The sequence below is a fragment of the Pseudorasbora parva genome, chromosome 8 (genome assembly GCF_024679245.1).
Source record: "Pseudorasbora parva isolate DD20220531a chromosome 8, ASM2467924v1, whole genome shotgun sequence".
In the NCBI taxonomy this organism is placed as follows: Eukaryota; Metazoa; Chordata; class Actinopteri; order Cypriniformes; family Gobionidae; genus Pseudorasbora; species Pseudorasbora parva.
The window spans coordinates 22,747,122-22,763,077 of record NC_090179.1 but is presented as its reverse complement, the minus strand read 5'-3'; positions in this window follow the sequence as shown (position 1 = coordinate 22,763,077).

Genomic DNA, 15,956 nt, shown 5'->3' with positions numbered 1-15,956 from the left:
CAGCACTTATGAATTTCTGTTTTAATTGTAATAGCCTCTTATAATAGCTAATTGTAATATAACTTTAGGTCTACTTTTGGCTATAGGAAAGAATAAAGATAAACAATACAGTTTAATTGTAATAGCCTCTTATAAAAGCTAATTGTAATCTAACTTTAAGTCTACTTTTGGCTATAGGAAAGAATAAAGACAAACGATACAGTAACACATTTTATCACAGTAGATATCTTGACAGAAATTGGCACAGTCATCATTATTTGCACTGGACAGGTAGCCTACTTCCATATGTTGAAATAACAATAAGGTTTAATAAGGTTTCATATCAACAGCATTTATTAATCTTAGTTGATGTTCGTTTCAACTTGTAATTATATATATAAGCCAAAAGTAGACTTAAAGTTAGATTACAATTAGCTTTTATAAGAGGCTATTACAATTAAACTGTATCGTTTGTCTATATATATATATATATATATATTATTTATTTTTTATTTATTTTTATTTTTTTAAGTTGTATTTTTTTAACATATTAGTTGATGCACCTTGAACTAACTAGCAAAGGAACAACTATTTTTATTCAAATTCTAACAAAGAATGAATGTTGTATAAAAAATACATTGCTCACTGTTAGTTCATGCTAGTTAATACATTAACTAATGTTAATAAATTGGACCTTATTATAAAATTATTTTACAGTGTCCCTGTTACATTTTACACGTATTTACCATAGTAATAATAGAAAATGATGCATAATTACATGCAACTAACCCTACAGTAAGAACATCTAGCTAATTAATATTACTAGTATGTAAAGGTATAATTGCACTGCAAAAATTACGGTGCAATTCTAGTAAATTATAGTGCCTAGACAGCTAAAAAAATACACCTTATAATAAAGTGTAACCTAAATTATTTATTATAAAAACCATACCATTTTAATTCTGGAACAATTGAAAAAGAGATTTTAACTAACTAACTAACTAACTAACTAAATACCTGGTGCCCTTCATTTTAAGGCAATGCAGTTTAATTTGACAAGCAATGACACATAGAGTGAAAAATTGCCAGAAAGTAGAAAACAAATGATGTATGATGTAAATACTTTTTCATTTCTGTAACACACTAATATATATTGTAGCTGCTGTGTATTGTGCCAGCTCTCTCTGGTGGTGAAAAATGAAATCAATGAACTTCATTGTGTTCTTCATCGAGTACCACTACACTTGTTCTAACACTTTTTTTCTTTTCTTTGTAATATAGTTTGTTGAGGTGAATGATTTTCAATCTAACATTGCTCTATTGGAAAGCAAAGACACCCTAGCGATTTAATGCAAAATAAATATGTTCCATATATTATTTAAATATATTTATTCTGAATACATGAAAATATTCAACAGCTTTTATATTTTAAGAATAAGGTCTCTCATATTTGCATAAAAAAACAGGAAAAAACCCTTGAGTGATATTCTCTGTATCAAATATTGTATTGTTCTATTCCAGATACCCTCAAAATAAGACTCTAAATCAGGCATGTCAGTTATTTGGGTCAAATGTTCCTTGGGACCAAAGCTCTATTTCACACATGCGATGGGTTTTATTGACTGATAAGACGTGCACATCTTTCTGTGCAGCTGCCAAAGGATGTGAGAGAACAGAGCAGGTGTTGGAGAGAGAGAGGGAGACAAGAGAACATAATATACTCAACAGCAGTCTTAAACCATATCTTTATATTTTATTCAATCAATGTGGTACAGTTTGTAATACAGTAAAGCTTGCATAGTGAATTATATAGGTGGAGTCACAATTTGAAGATTGTTTACACATACATTTAAGATTGTTTATTAATACTGCAGACACAGAGTTATATAAAATGTACTTTTCAATTCCAACATAGGCTTGTGCAAATCATATAAAAAATTCTGCATAAAAACAAAAAAAACAAAACGTGAGACCAGTTTTATTTGTAAACGTCCTTGTACAATTCTTAGTGAAAATATACACAGCTTCTATAGAAATCAGAAGTCCAATACATGTTCCATCTACACACTCAAGTCACACAATCGTACACAGCCAACTATTCTGGCATCCTGCTGTTTGGCTGATGTTTCCAGTAAGGCTTAAAATTATGCACATCACAGAGGAATTCAGGCCTGTCAACACCCCCAGTGTGAATCAGACACATCAGATTAGAGGTGCCTAGTGTTGATTTATGGACCTATTGCCCATTCTTGAGATATGAATGTTGAATAAATGTTTCGCCAGTCATTATTATATGCGGGTCTTTAGCAACACGCGTGGATCTCTATGTCGTGATAATATAAAACTACAGTAACAATTACAGAAGAGTAAAATAAAGCATATTGTGTTACCTTTTGATGCTTGGAAGGGTTCATTTTGAGCAGATGTTTTATATCATCATCACAGTCCTCTTCAGAACTCATTTTCCAGTACATTCAGTCTTTTTGATTTCTATAATGCTCCAATATGAATTCTAGCTGCTGTGCATTGTGCCATCTCTCTCTCTGGTAATGAAAAATAAAATTATGAACGTCATTCATGTTCTGAGTACCACACTGTAAAAAATAAAAACGGAAAATCTACTGGTAATTTTCTGCCAGTACATTATCCAGTAATTTTACGAAAATTTCCGGTAACCCTTAAAATGCAAACTAATGCAACATGTAATTCAAAATACAGGTGTCCAGGTTTATACATGTAAAAAAAAAAAAAAAAAAAAAAAAAAAAAAAACAATATGGAAAATTCCTTCAAAAAAGCCTTTTTTTCTTTCTTTTTTTGCAGTTTTTACTTTTTTTTACACTTATTCTAACAGTTTTTTGTTAGACCATTTCAGTTTCAGTTGTGGTGAATTAGTTTGAATCTATTGCTCTAATATTGGAAAGAAAAGACACCTTGCTGATTTAAAACAAAAAATATATATATTTTATATTTTGGCCAAATAAAAGTCAGTCATTCTGTAATATTGAAAACAAGATTCAGAGTTCATTTCCCAGTACATTAAGCATCTGGCTCATATTCGCAATCTCAAACAAATTCTCAAAACTATATTTTTTTGACATTCGCTGACAACTTCTTCACCAGATCCACCATCAAGTGACACTAATATTTGATTGTGTTCAGGTCTTGCTCTGCAGTAAATCACTGAACCATTTCAAGTTTTGCTGATGAATTGTCCTTTTCTTTTGTTTTCTGCCTGCGGTAACTATGAGTAAAACGTCACTTCATCATTGTGTATATCAGACATCGTCACCTTGTGGAATAATGGTGAATTGCACTTATCCAGTCATCAAAGATTCAGTTATTGTTGTGCAGAAAAAAATATACTTACACTGTTACACACCTCGGGTCATCAGTGACCCTATAATAACCCTAAAAAAAAAGAATGTGAAAACCGCCATTCTTTTGTTCATGTCTTGTTATAGTATTTATAATGGTTGATGTCTGACTTAAAAAAAAATAACAATGAGGAGAAGGGTAGTGAATGAAATCCAGGGTCACTAAAGACCTGAGGAATATGTTTTAAAGGGTCTTAATTGTATGACATAATCTATTACGAGACTTAAAGGGTTAGTTCACCCAAAAATGAAAATTATTTCATTAATTACTCACCCTCATGTTTTTGGGCACCCATAACACCTTCGTTCATCTTTGGAACACAAATGAAGATATTTTTGTTGAAAGCTGATGGCTGAGAAAGGCTTCAGATAGGCCTCCATGGGCATTCAGTACATTCCCACTGACAATACCCATAAAGGCACTAAACACATCGATACAAAGTCCATCTCACTACAGTGGCTGTACAATAATGTTACAATGCGACAAAAATAGTTTTTGTGCGCAAAAAAAAAAAAATCAAAATTATGACTTTATCCACCAAGATATTGTCTTCCGTGTAGGTCTCGGACGTGATCTCATGCGATAGTGGCACTCCTCTTTGCTTCCGGGTCATGTATCTGTATTTGGAGTTGCTAGGCAACGTGGGGGAGAGGACGCTGGCGTTGTCTGTTCGCCGCTTCTCCACCCACAACAAATCATGTTAATGTACTATTAGATTTACATTTTATTTTATTTCCTTATGTTTGTGACTAGTCTAACAGTCAGAGCTACAATTGGGACTGTTGCTGATTGCTGGCAGCCACTGAGAAGTCGTTGTTCGTCGTTTCGCCGTTTTCAACCGCTTCTCTAATGTTTACGTTTGAATTGCTGCGGTTGGTTTCTGGTTTGGAGGACATTTGATGCTTCTCGCCGCGGGTGCTCACTGGTGGTCTCCCTTGGGGTTAAGCTGCATGGTGGCTGAAGTTTGCACCGGGCTAGCGTCATCCGGGCTCTCGTCGTCGGCGTCCGGCATGATGTTGGGATGTTCTGCTTCTCGGCTGCGCCGCTGTTCCGTCCTGCATTGCGACTGTGGAGCGACATCTGCGCCGGCCCCGGTGTGTCCACAGAAGTGCCCGGAGGAATGTTCTGCCTCCTGCATGGTGCTGGAGCGATCCTCATCGTTTGAATCATCATGAAGAAGACCCATCTTCTGGTCTTCAGCTGTCGTGCCTCGGCAATGTCATCGGGACACTGCCGCTGGGAGAAATCTGAAACATGGAGTGGACCACAGTGTGCTGCGGAGCTAACAGAGACTTCCACCATCAGCTGTTTTCTGTCCACCATCAGCTCTGTTTCTGTTCACCATCAGCTCTGTTTCTGTTCACCATCAGCTCTGTTTCTGTTCTGTTTTCTGTGTTGGTTGATTGTTTGTAGTATTCTATATTTTTACTTGTTATTCATTTTTTGTTGTTATTCCCCCCCCCCCCCCCCCCCCCCTTTGTTGCACTTTGAGATTCTTCGGAATGAAAAGTGCATTATAAATAAAATCTATTATTATTATTATTATTATTATGTATCTGAATGGCGGATCCATGTCAAATTCTCGCGTATGCGTAGAGTTCACGTCAATAACTTGGTGGATAAAGTCATTATTTTGATTTTTGTGTGCACAATAACTATTTCCGTCGCATTGTAAAAGTTATTGTACAGCCACTGTAGTGAGATGGACTTTGTATCGATGTGTTTAGTGCCTTTATGGGTCTTGTGAGTGGGAATGTACTGAATGCCAATGGAGGCCTTACTGAAGACTTTCTGAGCCATCAGTTTTCAACAAAAATATCTTCATTTGTGTTCCGAAGATGGACGAAGGTCTTACGGGTGTCCAACAAAATGAGGGTGAGTTATTAATGAAATAATTTTCATTTTGGGGTGAACTAACCCTTTAATCTGGCAGTGTGTTCTCACATGGGACTTGCATAAAGAATGAAAAAGGTTTTCCAACTCTGACTTCAGGGAAATGGTCAAAGTGAAAGCTCTATGAGTGTTTATTATCGTACTTGCTGCTGCCCTGTATTTAACATAATGGTTATTTTGGTCTTATTGAATGTGTAGGAAGCTGCAGATGTTCTCAAATAATGAAAGACAGCAGTGAAATAGTCAGCAGTTTGACCGTTAGTTAGTCTGCCTATAGTTTCATGTGCATTCAAAAAAGATTTTTAATGACTTTATGCACTATTAATCATGGTGATGAAGTCATGCAACAGAACAAGAAAATGTAAGCGACTGTGATACCTCCTACATCCTCTCGCATGAGCCCAGATTATTGTCATTACCTCAGTCTGATCCCACTCGACAATTACAGCATGAGCTCTCTACATCTCTATCTATAGAGTATAAACCCAGAATTACCTGGGCTCCATTCAAATCTAAAGCATTTCCTCTAGGGGACTTTCCACTTAGAATTTTATGTTCTCTTCAAGGCTTGATTTACGAATATCCCTTCCTTGCTATTATGTGCTTTTGACACCAGACAGTAGCGGTTCATCTTCTTTTTGCTGCATAGTTTTTCCAGAACATGTTGTGTGCCCAGACTTGATGTGTTGGTCGATTGTTATTCAGGGCATTTGTTCCCTGAGGGGGTACTTCCACCTGGTCACTTCATGCCTTTAGATCAATTTTACTGCAATATGACTGGGAATGCACATAACTTTTAGACTTCACATACATTACCAGTGCGATTTTCTTTTTTTAAAAAGAAATATATACTTTTTATCCGCATGGATGCATTCAATTTATCAAAAGTGACATTAAATACATTTGCAATGTTTCAAAATACTTTGAAATACTTTATATTTCAAATAAATTCTGTTCTTTTGAACATTCCTTTCATTAAAGAATCCTGAAAAAAAATGTTACCACAAATATATTAAGCAGCACTACTGTTTTCAACATTGCTAATGACAAGAAATGTTTCTTGAGCAGCAAATCGGCACATTAAAATGATTTCTGCATGATCATGTGACACTCCACTAGACCCCTGAAGGTGTGCTGTAGTATCTGGCACCAAGATTTTAGCAGCAGATCCTTTAAATCTAGTAAGTTGTGAGGTGGGGCCTTAATGGATAGGACTAATTTGTTCAGCACATCCCATAGATGCTCGTTGTTGTCCCTCAAAACATTCCTGAACCATTTTTGCTTTGTGGCAGGGCACATTATCCTGCTGAAAGAAGTCACAGCCTTCAGGGAATACCGTTTCCATGAAAGGGAATGCATAGTCTGCACCAATGCTTAGGTTGGTGGTACATGGATGGCAGGATTCAAGGTTTCCCAGCAGAATATTGCCTAAAGCATCACTCTGCCTCTGCCTGCTTTCCTTCTTCCCATAGTGCATTCTGGTGCCATGTGTTCCCCCGGTAAGCGGCATCCAGCCCCGACCATCCACGTGATGTAAAAAAAAATGTGATTCATCAGACCAAGCCACCTTCTTTCATTGCTCTGGGGTCCAGTTCTGATGCTCACATGCCCACTGTTGGCACTTCCGGCAGTGCACAGAGGTCAGCATGGGCACTCTGACTGGCCTATGCAGCCCAATACGCAACAAATGCACTATGTATTCTGACACCTTTTTTATCAGAACCAGCATTAACTTCTTTGAGCTACAGTAGCTCATCTATTTGATCGGACCACGCAGGCCAACCTTTGCTCCCCACGTGCATCAAGGAGCCTTGGCCGCCCGTAAACCTTCCACCAGTTAACACTGTTCATTCCTTGGACCATTTTTGATAGATACTGACCACTGCAGACCCAAGACACAAGAGCTGCAGTTTTGGAGATGCTCTGACCCAGTCATCCAGCCATCACAATATGGCCCTTGTCAAACTCGCTCAAATTCTACACTTTTTTTCTAGCTTCGAACACATTAACTTTGAAGACAAAATGTCCATGTGCTGCCTAATATATCCCACCAACAGGTCTACTCTGTGGTTTAAGACCACTATCCAATAAAAATGCATCTTCGAGGGCTTTACGCTAGATGCACAATAAAATCCACAAAATGACAAAAAAGTCTAAATACCACCTGAGGCTATTTAACATTAGATTGTTATAATGTTTAATAATGAAACTACAATAAAGTACATATTTGACTGTTTTAAAGGGATGTAGCACATAGCAGTTTGTTTTCTTAGAGTGACCAAAGGTCACTCTATTTTCCCAGGACATGTCCTATTTTCAAGTCCTGTCCTGGCCCTAATATAACAAGTATAAAGATGGGGCATACTTTAAATGTATTGAAATGAATAAGGAATCTTTGAGTAAACTGCTTTGAGTATCATTGTGTACTGGTTTTCGGTAATCAAACTATGGTCACCCTTTCTATATAGGCTAGGGTTCATCACATATATGATCAGGCCAGTTTTTGACCCTTTTCAGCAGAAGTAATGGTGTTGGGAATACTAGATAATATTTGTCTGATATGAGGTAAACAAATAACTTAAATACAGTTCTGTTTCTCGCAGAAACCGATCGTTTCGTGTCTTAAGACATCAATGTATCATCAGGCGCCACAGGGTTTAATATGGATTCATATGTATGTGTTTTTTACTCTCATAGTGGCTCTCATAGAAAAAAAACCCATTGACATACATTATACGAGCAACGGTTGGATTTAAAAGTCTTTAAAAAAATGGTTCTACTAAAGAAACAAACACACCTACATATTGGATGCCCTGGGGGTAAGCAGATAAACATCACATTTTCATTTTTGGGTGAACTATCCCTTTAAACCATGCAGACAGACTCGGATAACTCTACCGCAATGCCTTTCATAAATTTGTAAATTTTTGAGTTTCATAGAGCAATTGAATGACATCATATGGATAAAGAAAACATGCTGCTCTTGGATGCTGCTGATTCTCCATGTGGAATTCAACTTTCATAGCTGGCCAGCCTCACAGTTGTCATTCTGCCTTTCCACTGCAACAATTGCTGAGCTTATCGGGTCTATTTTTTGCATGAAATGCACTCGGTTGTGACAATGCTGCCCACATATCTCATTAGTGCTATTTTAGTTCTCTACTGCACTCTGTCTTTGATTGGATATGCTCTCCGGCCGGATGAGGGAAGCCTGTTGTTAAAACATGCCAACACAATTTTATGGCAGACGAGTTCAGGTCTGCAAACAGAGGTCAAAACAGAATGTGTCAGCGGCGCAGATGTCTGGGCTTGTCTTTGAGTCTATAAGGAAAGGGTTGAGAAAACGGATTTGGTGTAAAAAGACCACAGAAATTATATGAAGATAGTTTTAGACCTACAGCAAACATGCTATAAAGACTTTTATAATTACTTGAATAAGTTGTTCTGTGATTTTCCATAAAGATACATTCTTAAAACTTATCGTCTGCATCTGCTTCTAAACAGCCATTACATGCACTTAGAGGTAAAGATACACTATCTTTCCAAACTTTGAGATTGGTAAGACTTTTTCATGTATTTGAAAGAAGACTCTTGATTTATTCGATCAATAATACAGTAAAATATGTAATATTGCGAAATATTTAAAAATAACTGGGTAACACTTTACAATAAGGTTCATTAATTTACATTAGTTAACTATATTAGGAAGCACGAACTGCTCTAATAAACATTTGTTAATCTTTGTTAATGTTTATTTTCCACATTATTAATACTTTATTAAAATCTTGTGAACATTACTTAATGCACTGTGAACTAACATGAGCAAACAATGAATAGCTGGATTTTTTATTACCTAACATTAACACAGATTTACAAATACAGTAACAAATGTATTGCTCTTTTTTCCATTTTAGTTAATACATTAAACAATGTTTAATAAATTAACCTTTAACAAAAAGTGTTATTTAAAAAAAAGTAATTTATTCCTGTGATGGCAAAGCTGAATATTCAGTGTCACATGATCCATCAGAAATCATTCTATGCTGATCTGATGCAGAAACATTCCCTGTTATTATCAATGTTGAAATCAGTTTTGCTGCGTAATATTTAGTATTTTGTAAAATTATGGATCACTTATAATTGATTTGATACATCCTTGCTGTATAAAAATGACTCCAATATTTAAATGATAGCATACATCACACATTCTCGAATTAAAACTATTATCATAATCAAAGAAGTTTACTTTTATTATATTACACCCAATGGGCTTTATCTGTGTCTACATATCTTGTTTTGAGACTTTCAAATTTGGCCTAAAAATAAAACTGATGCTGAAATAGTAATGAGCAAAAAGATAAATTCATATTAAAGTTGTGCCGGAGGAGGAACTAAGAAATAAATTAGTCATAGATGATTAACATCAGAAGTTACTGAGTTATTAAACAAGCTCGCTCAAGAGAAACCCCTCAGACCCTAAAGTTTTAAACAGTTGTTAATAAGTCTCAGGGCCTCCAGCTGTTCTGTGGTCAGTAAGAAACATTAGGGGTCACCTGTTCTAATCCTGCTTTGGGCCAAATATGCATCCACACCCAGCATGATGCAAGTTCTGCCTGCTGGACCCTCATGCTGGCACACGGTGTATACCCACTGCTGCACACTGTGAACGCAAATGTTTAAGCAGAAATATGTTTCGTATTATAGATTTTTAAAAGCCTACAAGGTCATTTTTTTTAATTTCACATTGTATAATAGTGTTAAGAATTTGTTTTAGATTCGTTGGTGTCTTTTGCTTCCCTGTAAAAATGGAAATTACATTTTGCAAATGCCATCATCCAAACAAGTCTCCTTAGCGAGGGTTTGTGTTGTTTGGAATTAATTACAACTTTTGAATGAAGAGTTAATTATACTGCAAAATGTGATGTACAGCATATCACATCATTTAAAAAAATTATGCCTGATGTATTTTCCTTTAAGTGTATCATTGTACGAATGAGTCTATGTAACGATTTTCTGAATGCCATTCATAACAGATTTAATACTGAGTGCACAAAGAAGCAATAGGCTACTCTCTGGGTTCTTACAATGTCATTATTTCAGAGAGCTGTCAAACTGCCTGCTAAAGGTTAACATCAATGGCAGCTAATGTTGCTTTGTTTTGGGGTTGACAAAAATAGTTTCACTGTTTCCTGCTTGGCATTAATTTAATGCAACATTAATCTTTCATTGAGCTTTTCAAAACTGCCAAAAGTTAAGCTTTTTCCACTAGACTTAACAGCAGGTATGACACTATATAGTCCGAAATGTCTACCTCGAGGGAGTTTTTTTTTTTTTTTTTTTTGAGTGGATGAACCATGGTTGTTACGGGTATCTCGTGTTTTACGTAACTATTAAGTACACCCATAAACTCCCATTTAAACAACTATGAATTACTTTTAACGAGTGCTAATCATGACAGTTGTAGTATGTAGCCTATGTATGGATTGTTAAAATGTGACCGTTCATTCTTTAGGTAGGTTGTCAGAAAGTAAAGTTGGAGAGATGTTCTCATTTTTCAGTCCTGCGCCATTACTACTTTGTTCTTGTAACCTATAGGAATGTTAAGCCCACAAAATTGTAAAAAAAATAAATAAATAAATAAATAAATAAAAAAACATTAATCACCGTGTCTCAATTAGGCTACTTATATTTTCTATAAGTGTGTAAGAAAAAGACTCGGGTCATTCAAACCATCTTTAAGTAGTCCCACATAAAAGCAAACACGCTCCCTCTCCAGGTCAGGTGTGAATGTGCAATTTGATCCCACTCTATATAGGTCTGAACTGCCCCCTTGTGCCCACTTTACAGACATGCAACATATTTATAGAAAGTCATATTTATAGAAAACCTTGTTCTAATGCTCCTGTTTTAATGATATGAAACAAAATGCAATCCAATAAACATTAAAATCTTCTTTACTCAGGATAGCTCTCTTTTATTCAAAACAATACCAAGAAGAAGAAAGAGTTTAATTTAGGAGGAAAATGTATGTGCCGCTAGATGGCGCTCTAATAAAAAAATGGCACACTTTCCTACATCACAAAACATTGCATTACAAGAAAAAAAAGAAAAGAAAAAAAGATTGTTTAACTTTATTTCTAAAGCCAGCTTTAAAACCATGGATAGTGGATTGTTGTGGATATTATGTATATTAGCTTGCAATTGAAAATACAATACAAGATTTTTTTATTTTATTTTATTATTATTATTATTATTTATGATTGTTATTGAAACAAATCACTGATCCCAGCAAACGATAGAAATGCTTCACATGACAAATATCACATATTCTCAAACAAATTAGCAATTCAAACAAAAACAAAACAAGAGAGGGACATTTTAAAAGTAGGCCTAATAAATAATCTGTAGTAAAGAGAAAAAAGAAGAAGAAAAAAGCGAAATATTTTAGCCTTTTTCCTATTGACATTCGAGATTCATTAACATAGTGGGGACGTTAAAATATATAGAATTCCTCCATAAAGTTTTACAACATTTTAATTAACTTAAGTGATTACTTCCGCGATTCCATCTCTTTTAAGAATAAATTGCATTTAAGTATGCATTTTGCACATTTGTGTTTATGGATGTAAATTAACCGTGCAAAATGTAGAAGTTCACAAAAAACATTTTGCTTCGATGTGTGAAAGAACATATAATATCTTTTAGAGATAATTTATAATTCACATTTCTTTGGGCAAAAAGAAAAAAATAACTTCAGACCAAAATGTTACAAATGTTGTAAAACAAATGAGCCAAGTCTTCCTCGTGTACTATACAAAAAGAGCATTTGTTGTCAGTGTCCATAAATTAAAGCTTTACACGGGTACATTTTTAAATGTTAAAATGTCTTTAACTTACTTTATGTCTTTAACATACAAAATTTATATGAATTTAGCCATGCCCCTTGTCAATGAATATCAGCAATTTGTGCATTCCAAAAAATAAAAAAATAAATAAAAAAAATCCCTCTAGGAGAGAATTTATGATTGGATTGAAAAATGTATCTTATATGTTTATTATTACAGGAATGAGAAAACACTTTTATACCATCAACTATTATCTCAGGAAGTTTCCTTTCATTACTTCTAAAAGTGAGGTAACTTTTTATTAAATGTTTCAACCCATTTGGAAGAGCTTTTACAACTTGCTAAAAATCTTTAAATGGAATGGGGTAATAATAGATCATTAATAATTTGTTACATTTATATATAGCTTTTCTGGGTACTCAAAGCACTTTACATATAGAAGGGGGGAATCTCCTCAACCCCCACCAATGTGCAGTATCCACCTGGATGATGAGACGGCAGCCATATTGCACCATAACACACACCACAAAGCTTATGTGGGACAGGAGATGAAGTGATGAAGTCAATCAGGATATGGGGATGATTAGGAGGTCATTATGGACAGAGGCCAATGGGCAAAATTTGTCTGTCCATCCTAGTCACCCCCTTGATTAGGATTACACCTCTACTCTTTATCAAAAGACATTGTGGGATTTCTTTTTTTAGTGAGCACAGAGAGACAGGACCTCTGTTTAATGTCTCATCCGAAAAGACACATAAAAAGATAAAAATCTTCTTAAGACAGAACATTTCCATTTTCATCAAACAACTCTAGGACAAAATTTATATATATTTTCAAACCATCTGTGTAAAAATAAAGATTTATTCCTCTAGGTAATGAGACAGTTGTTCCAGAGAAGCATTGAAAACCGATTGAAACCAATTTTCCAAGCTAATTGCTGGTAAAATTAGGATAGTTTAATTGGTCATTTCCCAGGCAGATAGTTATGTTTCAGTAGAAAAGATATGCCTCCAAGCTTTTTGAAAATGGACTGAGGAATAAAGAACCGTAATGAATTTGCATTTCTTTGACAGTTCCTTAACCAATTAAGTTAAAAAGTATTGTTAAAATAAAAAATTAAAAATTAAAAAAAAAAAACCTCTTAACATCTCTAAGCCACTATTATCTCTTTCGCATGATACAATGTCCCTTTTTTTACTTGTAAGATTTATTTTTCCATATGAAGTTGAGAAAGGTTTTATTCATTTAAAAAAAAAAAAAAAAGTTTTATCACTGACATAAAGGGAGAGAGATGTCTATATATATATATATATATATATATATATATATATATATATATATATATATATATATATATATATATATATATTCTAGGTATAACATTCAGTTATTCAAGTGTATGCTTATTTTTTTATATGAATGCCAAGGTATTTATCAGAGTCCTTTACTGGTATGTTTTTAACTAATAGACTTATAGAATCGTGGATAAATAATATATATTTTTTTTTTTAAGGTTTAACATTAAACCAGAGGGTTTTAACATTAACATTAAATATACATTCCGGGCCCGTTTTAACTTGCTTTTTTATCTCAGAAACAAAGCAGTGGCATCTGCCAATTGAGAAATTTAGATTTCTCTATAAAGTACTTTCAGTCATATCATGATTATTCAAAACTAATGTTATGATTATTCAAAACGAAAACACAATGAAAGTGGCATATGTGCAGAGATCAGTTTTAACCTCATTCTAGTTTCATTTTTCATGTCAGAATGTAATCCAATCCTCTCTGTTTACATGAACAACTGGCTTGAAAGCCTTAAAGAGATAGTTCACCCAAAAATGAAAACTTTGTCATCCTTTACACACCATAAAGTTGCTCGAAACTTCCTTTTGTGTTCAACCGTGACTCTGTATATACTAGAGTATACAAGAATATTAAACAGGCCCAAGTGAACTGATGTTCCCCAAGTTAACTACCCAAACAGCAGCTTGATGAGCAGCAGATAAATCAGATTGCCATTGTTCATGGGATACACCCATCCTGTCATTTCCATTCTCCAGTGATTATGACTAATCTATATTACTGAAGATCCTTTATTACTGTTATATAATTACCATAGTTTGTTATTACAGTTATTTTTAATGTGAAACCATTATAAACTAATATATAATCTGCAGTATAAGGAGCTTTCAGAATCTTTATAAATTATATACAGGTGCTGGTCATATAATTAGATTATCATCAAAAAGATTATTTATTTCACTAATTCCATTCAAAAAGACACAAAAGGTAATTGCAAAAGAGGTGGGCTGTTCACAGAGCTCTGTGTCCAAGCACATTAATAGAGAGGTGAAAGGAGGGAAAAGATGTGGTTAAAAAAATAAAAAATAAAAAATAAAAATAAAAATAAAAAGTGTACTAGCAATAGGGATAACCACACACTGGAGAGGATTGTGAAACAAAACCCATTCAAAAATTTGGGGGAGATTCACAAAGAGTGGACTGCAGCTGGAGTCAGTACTTCAAGATCCACTATGCACAGCCGTATGTAAGACACGGGTTTCAGCTGACAACAGACAACGTCAGAAGCGTCTCGCCTGGGCTAAAGACAAAAAGGACTGCTGAGTGGTCCAAAGTTATGTTCTCTGAGGAAAGTAAATGTTGCATTTCCTTTGGAAATCAGGGTCCACGAGTCTGGAAGAAGAGAGGAGATGCACACATTCCACGTTGTTTGAGGTCCAATGTAAAGTTTCCACAGTCAGTGATGGTTTGGGGTGCCATGTCATCTGCTGGTGTTGGTCCACTGTGTTTTCTGAGGTCCAAGGTCAACGCAGCTGTACACCAGGAAGTTTTAGAGCAATTCATGCTTCCTGCTGTTGACCAATTTTATGGAGATGCAGATTTCATTTTCCAACAGGACTTGGCACCTGAACATAGTGCCAAAGCAACCAGTAACTGGTTTAAGGACCATGGCATCCCTGTTCTTAATTGGCCAGCAAACTCGCCTGACCTTAACTATTGTTAACTATTGCTAACGTATTGTGAAGAGGAAGATGTGATATGCCAGACCCAACAATGCAGAAGAGCTGAAGGCCACTATCAGAGCAACCTGGGCTCTCATAACACCTGAGCAGTGCCACAGACTGATCCACTCCATGCCACGCCACATTGCTGCAGTAATTCAGGCAAAAGGAGCCCCAACTAAGTATTGCATGCTCTACATGCTCATACTTTTCATGTTCATATACTTTTTAGTTGGCCAATATTTTCCTTAGTTGTCAGTTATAATCATCAAAATGAAAAGAAATAAACATTTGAAATATATCAGTCTGTGTGTAATGAATTAATATAATATACAAGTTTCACTTTTTGAATGGAATTAGTGAAATAAATAAACTGTTTTATGATATTCTAATTATATGAGCAGCACCTGTACACACACTACATACAGTACAATCTATATCTGCTTAAGTACATTTAACTTATCACAATATTTCATCTAATATAGTTGATTTTGGGAGTTTTCAAAGTTTTAACATTTAATCAGTAATTCAATTCTAAATGGTTGGAATAGGTGGAACAAACTAGAAACCATATTCTTTTTTAGAAACTGGATTATTTGATAACAATGGCATATAGTCCAAAACACTATAAGAAGTGCATGGTGTATTGTTTCCAACGCTATACCACTGTGACATTTAAATCAGCAGAATTAACAACAACATTCTCAGGAAACCAAATGTTTACTTGGCTCAAAAGGTCAACGCCCCTAGCAATCCTTCAGACTGAGCCCTATGTAATCTTCATGTAATCTTAAGGAACACATTTAGTTTTTTTAACAAGTAGGGTAATGACATCA